This window comes from Microcaecilia unicolor, chromosome 3, assembly GCF_901765095.1.
Source record: "Microcaecilia unicolor chromosome 3, aMicUni1.1, whole genome shotgun sequence".
NCBI classification, from domain to species: Eukaryota; Metazoa; Chordata; class Amphibia; order Gymnophiona; family Siphonopidae; genus Microcaecilia; species Microcaecilia unicolor.
Genome location: NC_044033.1, coordinates 153,029,582 through 153,042,239, shown reverse-complemented (window position 1 = coordinate 153,042,239; position 12,658 = coordinate 153,029,582). Strand labels below are relative to the sequence as shown.

The 12,658-nt window shown below is 45.8% G+C and overlaps 1 protein-coding gene across 1 annotated transcript in view; it reads left to right on the top strand.

The window, feature by feature from the left end:
* The first annotated feature begins 4,988 nt into the window (after positions 1–4,988).
* LOC115464856 (centromere protein J-like) overlaps positions 4,989–12,658 on the top strand; it is a 139,283-nt gene continuing 131,613 nt past the window's right edge. The window contains exon 1 of the mRNA XM_030195213.1: positions 4,989–5,016. The gene's annotated coding sequence lies outside the window, so the exon portion shown is untranslated. The remainder of the gene's footprint in view (positions 5,017–12,658) is intronic.

Below are 12,658 nucleotides of genomic sequence, written 5' to 3'. Positions count from 1 at the left end.
GAAGGGGTCCACCAGACCACCAAGAACATTTTTTAAAGGTCAGGGATGGTAGGAGAGAAGGGCTGTTGTTAGACAAATCTTCTGTCAACCAACCCTTCTAATGCTGCCCTGTCAGAAACACAGCTCTTTTTTTTTTTATTTAGCTTGCTGCAGGAATGCTAAATAACCGCATTAAATGTGGTCTGCTTTAATGGTTTCAACTCCTGCACTGAAACCATTAGAGAACTGGGTGGCACACTAACGCCGGTGCTAATTGCCTTTAGCACAAGCGCTAGGTTTTGAGCATCAAAGCCATGAGGGGGAAGTCCTGGAAACTAAAGGGAGGACTTCTGTAATGGCCAGTGGATGAAGCCCCTGCCACAGGGTAAAGGATGCCCACGGGGAATTCCCAAATTGGGAACAAGAAGGAGTGCGTAGGGGAAAAGACACCCCAAGTAGAAGTGGGAGAGCCTCACTTCTGGCAGGACATTCAGTGGGTGTTTGGAGGGGAATCCTGAACCAGGATGGGACAGAAGTAAAAGAGAAACCATGCTGCTGATGTAAAATGACTGTTCGCATTATTTTGGGAATTAAAGGAGACTGTTTCTGAAGCTGATCTGAAACTATGAGATGCTCTGACTGTATATATCAATTTGTATTCTGAACTGTTTCAAATTGTTGCTAAGTAAAAACCAGTTTGAAGTTGTTGTTTTTTTAGTCCATGAATTTTATTAAAAATTTAGAAATTTGGAAATTACATACGTCATCAACATGTGCAGAACATTAAGTGAGAACAAAAAGTGTACAAAACATAACAACACTAGTAAAAAAGCCCCGATTCTGATGCAAACGAAAACGGGGGCTAGCAAGGTTTTCTTCTGTGTGCATGTGGGAGTGTGTGTGTCCCTGCCCTCTCTCCCTTCCCCTGTGTTGTTTGTCCTCTCTGTCCCCTCCCCCCTCGGAGGTGAGTCCTTCAGTGTTAAGTTTCCTGCTGTGTTTGTGTTACAGAGATAGTGAGGGCTTCTGCCCTCTCTCCCCTCCCCCCTCTGAGTCCTTCACTGTTACAGAGAGAGCGATTTGATTTCATGCTTTGCTGTGTTTTCCTTCACTGTTTGTGTTACAGAGAGAGCGAGGGCGGGGCAGACACTCATGGGGAAACCGGATATCTCTCCCCCTTCACACTTCCGGCTGGAGGCTTCATTTAGAATGTTGGTGGTGCCTTTTATATATAGAGAAGAAGATATTGCCATAAAAATGAATAAATCAAAAATAATGGAATACTGCATAATTAGAAGTACTGATCCAGAAATAAATTTGTCAAGAAGGGTGAGATTGAAGATAAGCGTCCAAGGAGGACCATATTTTAACTATCGAATATGTCTGAGTTTATCTGCTAAAGATAATTCAAATTTGTATATTTGTAATATTGAATGCCACCACAAGTGAGCATTAAGAGTGTATTATTTTTCCAATGTGCAAGAACCATTTTAAGTGCAGCAGCAATAAAAACATTCAATAGTTTTTTGTTGGGAAGAATCTAGTTGGTCTTGAATTAACAGGGAGCCAAAAATAATAACTTTGGAAGAGATTGAGCCTTGTAATGGGAGAACGTTTATTATAAAAGACCATACCTGGGACCAAAAATCTTTGGTCAATCTACATTCAAAAATCATATGCTTCAAGGTACCTGGGTGAGAGTTACAGGACCAACATTTATTGGTAGTTATAAGACCAGCTACAGCCATTTTATGTGGAGTCCAAATAGCTCTGTGGCGAAAGAAGTACAATGATTGGATATAACTGGCTGATGCAATAGGCCTATGGTTTTTAGACCAAAGGTGCATCCATTGTTGAGATGTGGCTTGATATTGTACTTCATTTTCCCATATTGAATGTAAACTCAATTTGCTGCTTGCACGTTTCTGTATAAGAAACTTGTATAATTGCGAAACCATGTGGCCTTTATGATAAAGAATGGTAAGGAAGTCATGAATATTAGGACTGCTGGTTGTTTTTCTATGAGAGTGCCCAGAGAAGAGCACCCTTCGGCCTACCAGGATTTAGCCTGGTCCTGGCCTGCGTCCAGCTCGCTTGAAGTCTCCCATCTGTTTTATGACCTCTGGTCCTGGGTACCTTGCCCGGGGAGCTTAGTGGGTAGCCCTGATGAGGGGTGAGCCAGGAGTTACAATAATTATTCAACAGCTGGGGGGGGGGGGGGGGGGGTGTCAGCTCTGCTGGTTCCCTGCTCCCTCTGCCCCGGAACAGGTTACTTCCTGTTCTGGGACAGAAAGAGCAGGGAACCAGTGGAGACGACGCAGCTCCCAGCGACGTGCACTCGGGGTGGACCGGCCCTCCCGCCCCCTTTCCTACGCCACTGGTAAGAATGCACTCCAGGGGGTGTGCGCCGAGGGGGGGTGTGCAGCAGCGAATCACCCCGGATGGCAGCCGCCCTCGCTACGGCACTGCACGTCCAAAAACAGCCTGAGCACTTAATGTCACCCATTGATCTAGCAGTAAGGGGTCACATGCTACAAGCACAGTGATCGATTGGCATGCACCAACTGCCGATTACCACCAGAAACAACGTGCATGGGTGGAAATAAATAAGTCATCCAGGCATTATGGGCATGCACCAAATCTAAAATTACTGGAAAAGCAGTTGAAGGGCAGGCAATGCGTTGTAGAATAGCCTTGGAGTAAAGCTTCTGCTGGTGGGGGGACCCCTGCCTGCCAAGGTATGTGGAGTTGTGGTGGGGAGCAGGGAGGTGGAGCAAAATGTGCCCCGTCACTGGGCTCTGGCCCCCCATTCTTGTCTGGATACAGTGTCCTGGGGGGGAGGGGCAGCGGCAGGGATCCTGTCCCAGCCCTGGCAACTGGCAATTGTTTTCTCCATCATTTTGATAATGATTAATAGTTTAAGGAGGTCTGACAATTTTAGATGGGCACAGGTTTGTATGATGGATTTTCTGGAATTAGTTCCTGACATTTTCTCCATTTGATTCGTCTGGTGCTCAGTATCCCACTAGCAGCTCTAGGCTTCCAATTTCACTCTTAGGGATGGTCTACTCCGGGCATCTCTGCATGCTGTACTTTTCTTTCGAGTTTGTCTAGAAGCTTCCGCCTTCTCTCTGTTTTACTTTGCCGCCCCCTCCCCCAGCACCGGGTTGCAAGCTATCGATAAATGTATTAAAAATGAAAAAAAAATCAAATAGAAATAGATATGACTGTAAAAGACGTTTCAAGAGTTGACACTTTTGCACACGTCCTGGAGGAGTAGCCTAGTGGTTAGTGCAGTGGACTTTGATCCTGGGGAACTGAGTTCCATTCCCACTGCAGCTCCTTGTGACTCTGGGCAAGTCACTTAACCCTCCATTGCCCCTGGTACCAAAATAAGTACCTGAATATATGTAAACCGCTTTGAATGTAGTTGCAAAAACCTCAGAAAGGCGGTATAATCAAGTCCCATTTCCCTTTCCCTATTTGAGACTCTACATGGAATGTTGCTGTTGCTACTATTTGAGATTCTGGAACGTTGGTACTATTTGAGATTCTACATGGAATGTTGCTATTCCACTAGCAACATTCCATGTAGAAGCCTGCCCTTGCAGATCAGCAATGCGGCTGCGCAGGCTTCTGTTTCTGTGAGTCTGACATCCTGCACGTACAGAAGCCTGCACGACCGCATTGCTGATCTGCAAGGGCAGGCTTCTACATAGAATGTTGCTAGTGGAGGAGTAGCCTAGTGGTTAGTGTAGTGGACTTTGATCCTGGGGAACTGGGTTTGATTCCCACTGCAGCTCCTTGTGACTTTGGGCAAGTCACTTAACCCTCCATTGCCCTTGTGACTCTGGTCAAGTCACTTAACCCTCCATTGCCCCTGGTACAAAATAAATACCTGAAAATATGTAAACCGCTTTGAATGTAGTTGCAAAAACCTCAGAAAGGCAGTATATCAAGTCCCATTTCCCTTTCCCTATTTAAGATTCTACATGGAATGTTGCTGTTGCTACTATTTGAGATTCTGGAACGTTGGTACTATTTGAGATTCTACATGGAATGTTGCTATTCCACTAGCAACATTCCATGTAGAAGCCTGCCCTTGCAGATCAGCAATGCGGCTGCGCAGGCTTCTGTTTCTGTGAGTCTGACATCCTGCACGTACAGAAGCCTGCACGACCGCATTGCTGATCTGCAAGGGCAGGCTTCTACATAGAATGTTGCTAGTGGAGGAGTAGCCTAGTGGTTAGTGTAGTGGACTTTGATCCTGGGGAACTGGGTTTGATTCCCACTGCAGCTCCTTGTGACTTTGGGCAAGTCACTTAACCCTCCATTGCCCTTGTGACTCTGGTCAAGTCACTTAACCCTCCATTGCCCCTGGTACAAAATAAATACCTGAAAATATGTAAACCGCTTTGAATGTAGTTGCAAAAACCTCAGAAAGGCAGTATATCAAGTCCCATTTCCCTTTCCCTATTTAAGATTCTACATGGAATGTTGCTGTTGCTACTATTTGAGATTCTGGAACGTTGGTACTATTTGAGATTCTACATGGAATGTTGCTATTCCACTAGCAACATTCCATGTAGAATCCTGCCCTTGCCCTTTTCCCATTTCGCTCGGGATTACAGCCGAATGCGCCTTCCTTCCTCCCAAGGCTTCATAGACTTGAGCTTCCCTCTCTCTCTTCCCGCCTCACCGGGCGCTTCTCGCACCGAGACGGGCCATGAGGTGCGGGGCTTCCTTCCCTTGGGCGGAGCTGTAGCTGCTTTTTCAAGTATCTATTACCCTGCTGCCGCTGGTTCTCGGCACTCCCGGCTTGTTCTAGCGGAAGTGACAGCGGCTTTTGCCTCTCTCGGGTTCAGTTACCTGCGGTCGACGCTGTGTTTACTGTTACTCTAGCGACGCCTGAAGCGGAGGGACGGCCGCCACTTCTTCAGGGGTGAAAGCGAAGAGGGGACGCCTTCTTGCCTTCTTTCTCCTTCTGACACCAGCGGGACCCCTTCAGGACGGGTCCCACACAAACCGAAGAGTCGTCAGGTACTTCACTACTTGCCTTTGGCATTGTTTGTGCAGCAATAGCAGCTCTCCCGCATTCCCTGCTGCTCAAGGTGGTCTTTTGTTTTTTTGTTAAGTCCGAGAATTTGATTTGTTTTAGAAAAAGACAAACAATTTATCAATCAATAATATCAACTGTAACACAGAATTCAAACAACAGAGAGAGAGAAAAAAATTACTTAAAATTATAAGATTTCAGGTAATTATCCATATGACATGAGATCAAGTTTTAGCAGTAAAACATCTCACCCGTTTTGTCTGCAACAGAGGCATCAAATTTATGAATCTGTAAAATTGAATGCCACCAATAAGTAGGATTGAGATTAGAATTAGCTTTCCAATGCATAAGAACCAGTTTTAGCGCAGCAACCACTAAAATGTTCAGTACTTTTTGTTGGGAAACATCCAATTGATCTTGGAATAGCACAGAACCTAACATAATAATTGAAGGAGTAATTGGACCCTGTACAGGAAGAATATTTGTTCTTTTATTTTCTCCAGGTGTTTTAGAAAGGACAGCAATTTTCTTCGTGTACGTGATAGCTCCAAACCGTACATTTAACGCAGTCGTTGCTTCTTAGGGGCGGAAAGAATCAAACTAAGGTGGGGCATAAGTTCCCTGAAATTAAAGAGAAACCAGGTAGTAACTTACTATTATGTTTGAGTTTAAAAATTAGCCTTTTGCTGGAAAAAACATATTTGAAAACGGTAAACTTATAAACGCACCACTGGAAAACGGCTTTCTCTCGAAATCAGAAAAGTTTTTAAACACTTCGTAGAAATACATGGTAAAGTTTACTAACAGTAATTCGTCTTCATTTGCACATGTCTGAATTCAGATCCGTGAGGACCTGTAAAAGAGATCTAGCAAGATGTGAACTAGTCAACATTGCAGTATAAATTGTTTGCAGTGTTTTCAGCTGTGAATGTTTACTTTTTGCTTGTTCGTAGAATACGAGGATTTGTTCATTCCTGAAAGGCTTCATTCTGAACGTACATTTTGTTTGTTAGTACTGGCCTGGACAGTTTTGTGCCGATTACCTTCTCAATTATTTTTTTAATACACATAAGGAGATGCCAGGATGTTTTATTCAATGGAAGGCATAGGAAAATAAAGTAGCTATTTTACCCAACATTTGAAATAGTGAATGTTGTAAGGAAAATATGAAGCTTAAAAACACATTCTAATTTTAACGTATAGGAAATATGCAGACATATAATTATATGGGCTCATTTTAGAAGGATCATGCCACTGTGCAGGGCTTCCATGCATTTTGATTTTTGTGTCCTAAGGAACCTTTTACAAAATTGTGCTAGAAAGTAGCCTTCTGCAGATTCCCCTCCCCACCCCAAGGCTATTTGTACTGCAATAGTAAAATGGCCAATTTTCTATTTTTGCAATGACTGGCCATGGACTAATTTTTAGCTAATGCTAAAAATTATCACATGAGCACTTACCGCCATCCATTTTGTAGGCAGTAATGGCTCATGTGTGAATCCTGTGCTAATCAGCGTGCGGTAATGAAGATGCACGGAAACATTCACTCTCTACCGTCAGACATGCCTCTGCCACCCAAAAAAAATTAGCATGTAGGTAGTGTGTGTATGGATTAGAAACTTTACCACAGGATGCTTCAGGTCATTCTGTGGTAAGCCCAAGATGTGCACAGTGTGCACTAGTGCTTACTGCAGCTTGGTAAAAGGAACCCTAAATATTTTTGTATCTCACTCATGACTTGATAATTGCTGATAATATCCCTATAGAATTTGTTTTTTTTTGTGTGTGCTTAGCTTCGTTGTTTCTGGCTTTGTGTTATGGAGATTTACTCAGGGTAGTGCCTCCTAATAGGTTGGTATTTAACATACTGTGACAAGAATAAACCTCACTTCTAAGCCAGGGTATGTTAAATGTGTTCTCAGTATCCCAAGCTTACTGCTAGTATTTGCTTCAGCACTTGCATTGTGCCAAAGAGAGCATCCTTATAGAGTTCATAAGATACAATGGGGCTCATTTTCAAAACAGCTAGACTTACAAAGTTCCATAGGTTATTTTGGGGCTCATTTTCAAAGCACATAGACTTACAAAGTTACATGGGTTACTTTGTTGTGCTGATTTTGATTAGTTGTTGTTCCTTTATTTTAGTAGGATCCTTGTTTCTCTTTTGTTGTAGTTGTCTGAGTGTTGGTGATTTTCCTCTGTTTGAATTGTTATCAGTTTGGTAATGTGTGTGGTCTCGTATTAATCTTTGGTGTGTGTGTAGTATGGGTATCATGGTGCTTTCGGTGAGTGGAGTGGTTATAGTTGTGTGAATTAGTGTTATGGAGTAAACTAGTATGATAATTTTGAATGCGTTCATTTTGTTTTTGGTATCAATGTGGTTATTGATGCAGTGTTTTGGTGGAGTTTCTGAGAGTTAAGCATATTTGGTTGATCTTTGTTTCCACTCTCCCGCGCTGCCGTCATTTCTATACACTCAAGTGAATATCAGGGAGGTTGAATAGACTGGAGTGGAGGTGAGCCTGTCTAGTCCACTCTAGTCTTTTGGTTAGTCTCTGTTTCCACTCCCTACGCAGCCGTCACCACTATGCACTCAAATCAAAGCAGGCTAATCTCAGATCTGCTTGATCTGCATTGTCGTCCGTCGTTGTTGGTCCGTTTGAAACAGTCTAGGATATTTCCGCTGAGTGGTTATGCCCACCAATCTCACGAGCACCACCTCACCTGTTCCGGCTTCTCTCTGATTCTGCAGCGACGCTCACCATTCCTCTCTTCAACCCACTGCCTCGGACTGGTGTCTGGTCGGCTGGTGGGTAGGGTGGGAGCCTTGCTGACTCTTGGGGACGGCCACTCCTCGGCAGGTCATCTGCGGAGGATTCCGGTCCGTCTATGTACCCCTGTACTCCACGGGCAGGACCGGCTCTCAGCAGCGGCTCGTCATCAGTGGCTTGTTCGGATGGTCGGCACAGGCCGTGGGAGTGTATCCGCGCTCAGCTCGTGGAACTCGGGGCTCCGGTCCGGAAGGGGGTTGCTTGTGGGTCCTCGCCGGTCAGTTCTGACCCACTGGACCCGGTCATCCATTCTCTTGCGCTTCCCAGCCTCTATGTCCAGGTGAGGGCGTCTGCCCAGGTGTGTCAAGGTTGGGGCTGACCAGGCCGCGCAGCAGGGCTGGACCGCCGGCGCCAACCCACCCAAGCTTCCTGTCCGGGAGGGAGCCGCTCTCGGACTGCCGTGGGACCGGTCCGATTCACCAGCCCTGGTCGCTCCCTCTCTCGGGTTTCCCGTCCTCCCCGGGATCGCTCTGACTCACCAGTCCTGGTCGCTCGCCCTCTCGGGTTCTCCGTCCTCCACGGCCAGGTGAGGATCCTCCAGGTGAAGACTCATGGGCTCCTGCATATTTGAAGTACGTGTGTTGGTGATCACACTTATCCATCATGGTTCCATCCTGGTACTACAGCTTCAGCACATGAGGTTCCGGGTATCATTAGCTTGAAAATAATGTAGGTGGGCCCATTTCGGACATGAGAAGTCTGTCGTAGGTTCCAGCTACTTTTGCAAGTTTAATGTTAATGAATATGCCCCTCTGCTTTGACAGCTCTGTTGTTGGTCTGGAGTTTCTGAAGTAGCTAGAGAGAACAGAATCTCATGATCAAGGGACCGTGCAGAGACTTTAGTAGTGCATTAAAACTAAGATTGAGTTTTATACCCATTGTTTATAGTTTATTTGTGCTTGATATATTGCGCTAACTGACTATGCAGGGCAGAGCGGTGTACATATTACAAAACATTTAGGAAAAAGTAAAGGAACTCCATTTTTTAATAGGAAAGTAAAGTCAATCACACTAAGAAAGACAGAGGGAAAACAGGTAGAGAAATGGACTGGGGGTGGGGAAATAAAAATAGCATATAGAAGGAAGGGGAGCAAAAAAGAGGGAGGGGTGGCTGGTGAACTCTTTCTGTTACTCTGAAAGCCTACGTAAAAACCCAAGTCTTGAGTTCGGATTTAAAACTTTTAAAGGAAAGGTTACTTCGGAGAGAAAGAAGATTGTTCCAGATATGAGGTGAAAAGAAGAAACCCCCCGCAATGCCTAGTTATTAGTTGATGGGTCAGTTAGTCTCGCTGTTCGGAGATGCGTGCTTAGTGCAAGTGCCATTAGTCCCGTGCATTCATAACCCATCCCCAGTTACTTTATATAAACAACTGAACACTAAAACATGTAAGAATCAGCCAGACAGGCAATGTGTTAATCCATGCTGCTCAGGGTCAACTGTGTCCTGCTATGCACCCATCCCTGATTGGGCACTCATCACCAGGGTTACTGTTAGTGTGAACTACCATAGTCAGTAGGCCTTTTAGGAATTTTTCCATCTCTCTCAGATCATTGAACTGCATAGCCATATTGTTTGTGCACTAACCTTGCTCATGCTAGGTACATCAAATTTACTTTTATCACTTGTTGGTAGAGCTTGGTGAAACAGGGTGCCCTAGTTTGCTAGAGGTTTGTCCTTGTACAGAAAAATCCTGAAATACCAATGTTTTCTCCCTCACACTTCAACTCCTGAAGCTGGAAATATCTTGCTAATAGCTTATCCTTATTGGCATGTGAGGTTATCACTGGGCACCCAAGGGTTTTTTTTCGCACAGCTGGCCTCATTAGCCTGAACTGCAGCATATGCATGCCTAGCGCGAAATAAAGCTTGCAGCTGTGCGGCACCCAGAGCACTGGGGAAATCAGCATGAGTGACCTGCTGCCGAGTTCGAGGCCCAGATACCCCCCGGAGAAGCCAGAGGACCAATTATGGAGTCCCCCCCCCCCCCCCCCTCGGCAGCAGAGAGAGAATCAGAAGCGGAAGTTCAGGCGGCATGCAAGTGTGAGTCATGGCGTTAGTCATGACAGTACCCCTTCCAAGAACCTCCTCTCCATGATCTGGGCTTGGGTTTATAGGGAAACGGACGATAGAACCTTCTTACAAGCAGTGGGGCATGAACCTGACTTGCTGGTTCCCAGGAATTCTCTTTGGGTCCGTACCCCTTCCAGGCCATAAGGCCTGCCTCACACCTTCCTGAAATCAAGGATATCTTGAACCTCATGTTCTTCATTGGGATATGCAGCTATGATGGAGGAGTCTGATGGCTTGATCCTCCTTTGGTTTAAAACCAGGGGTTTGAGGAGGGACACATGGATCTGCAATGTAGGGGTTAACCTCAGTTGATTGGAGACTGGTCCCAGTTGACACAGGGCAGGGTAAGGTCTGATGAACTGGGGTGTGAATTTCACAGAAGGAGTCTTCAATCACAGATTCTGGGTACATAACCAAGCTAGGTATCCAGGCTGGAATTGGGAAGGTTTACTTCAGAAGGTCAATGCCTTGTATCACTTCTTGAGGCCAGTGTTGAGCATCGGCTCCTTGTCAAGTAAGAACGGTGCTGCAATGGCAGAGTAGTTGTAGATAAATTGACAATAGTAGTTAGTGAAGCCCAAGAAATGTTGTAAGATACATCACCCCTGAGGACGAGGCCAGTCGAGAATGGCCGACAGCTTGGAGGGATCCATTTTAAGGCCTTGATCCATTATAATATAGCCCAGGAAAGGCAACTCTGCTTGTTCAAAGGTGCATTTCTCCAATTTAGCACATAAGCAATTCTCACAAAGTCACTTCACAACCTGTTTCACTTGTTCTTGGTGTTGGACACGTGTCTTAGAGTTAATCAGGATGTTATCCAGGTAAACCAGAATGCAGTTCTGTAGCAGGCCCTGGAAGATATCATTCACGAAGATCTGGAATACCGCTGGAGCGTTATAAAGCCCATATGGCATTACCAAATTCTCATAGTGACTGTCTCTAGTATTAAAAGCTGTTTTCCATTCACCCCCCTCGTGGAGCGAATCAGGGTCTCTTGTTTGGAAGACTTGACAGCATGCTCTGAGATAATGCTCACAGGACTGGAAAAAAACAGGTATGAGAGCAATCAGAAAAACTTAATCTTGAGAACTGATCTCAGAGGGGAAATTTGTGTATTGTAGGGCTGCCAGAACAGATATCCAAGTGGTCTTTGGGGTCGGTCCTGGAACACTGGCTCACCAAAGAATTTGATTTATCTGATAACGTGGAACCTCTTTGCCTGGAATGCGTTCACTGAGTTGGTAGTCCTCAGGCTGGGCAGAGGAGGCCTCAAGTAGTCATCATTAAGATTATCTGCACAAGGTAGAAATCCTGCGTGGCAATCATCAGAAGAGAGACACTTTGAAATATGATGGGGAGTCTATAAAGATATTCCAGGACTATTCTGTTTCTCTGTAGGAGCTGCACAGATATTGTGGGGGAACACTGAAATGGGGGAGGGGAGGGGAGGAGGTGGTGGTTGAGAGGGGGGGGATGGAGAGGTTTGAATTGGGATCAGGTTGGTGGGATTGTTGGGGGGTTGAGAGGGTTTTGTAGGATGTGTGATAACTATTTGGTGTGTGTGTTGGTACTAGGCTGTTCTTAGTACTTATGTAATAGGACAAGGGTGGGAGGGACTATTAGGGATGCGGTTCTGGGGGCGATGTACAATTTTTTTCATCAGTTATCTTGCACTGCCACTTCTTTTTCTGTATGATCTTAGCTGCTCTGTCCAAAGGTGAGAGGATTAAATGACGGCTCCTTCTGGGCTACTTCTGCAGTTGCTAGTGTGCCAAACATCACTCTGTTAATCCAGGCTCTGTAGGCTGCCTTTCTAGGGTGGATAACCCCAACTTTCTTTCTCTCCCTGACCTCCAAACCCGCCCCCCCCCCCCCCCCCCCGGATATACCCCCATAGCTCTTTTTTGATGACCACCACCTCTCCTTAACTGAATTCCTCCACATATCTCTCCAGCTTTCTTCCCTCCACCTTGCATATACCTCCTCAGTTCCTGCACCCCAGCACTCTGTTCTCTCCCCTCCTGCTTCCATCATCCTCCCCACCCCTGTGACATCCAGCGCTCTCTCCCTCCTCCCTATCCCTGAAAAACACAGACAACTAGCTCACTCTCTCATTTTAACCCCTCCCTACTGCTAGTCTATCTGCTCTCGCAACCCCAGTCCGTCCTGGCAAAGATCAGAAGAAGAGTGGCTGAGCCTCCCTCCCTCCCTCTGAAGTCCACCTGTGCTTCAGCCAAAAATTCAATTTTAAGAGCAGTGCCCTGCTGGTTCAGTGTGGCACAGAGCAAACTGTCCTGAGCTCCATCGGTGGCCATCACAGTGAGAGAAACACTTAGTGCTATCAGCAGGGGCCTACCTCTAAAACCACAAATGGCACGCCAGCTACATGAGTATGCTGCTTCCAATGATGACAGCCTGGTGCCAGTGCTGCAAACCTCTTGCTGCTTCTGGTGTGGCTCAAAACTCCCACTGTTCTGTAAAGCACACCAAATGCTTCTAATTTCTTTCTTCCATTACTGCATTATCATGTGGCTTCTGTCTTAGCCTTCCACTCAGGGCCGGTCAAACCCAGTAAGCAGGGTAAGCACTGCAGGGGGGCGCCTGCCTTACAAGGGCGCCACTTTGCAAGCAATCAAACTCTGCTGAGTATCTAATCTCTGCTGTTCATCTCAGTCTGGCTAGAAAGCTGTCAGCTCTCTGTCTCGTCCCCTCCCCCCTCCC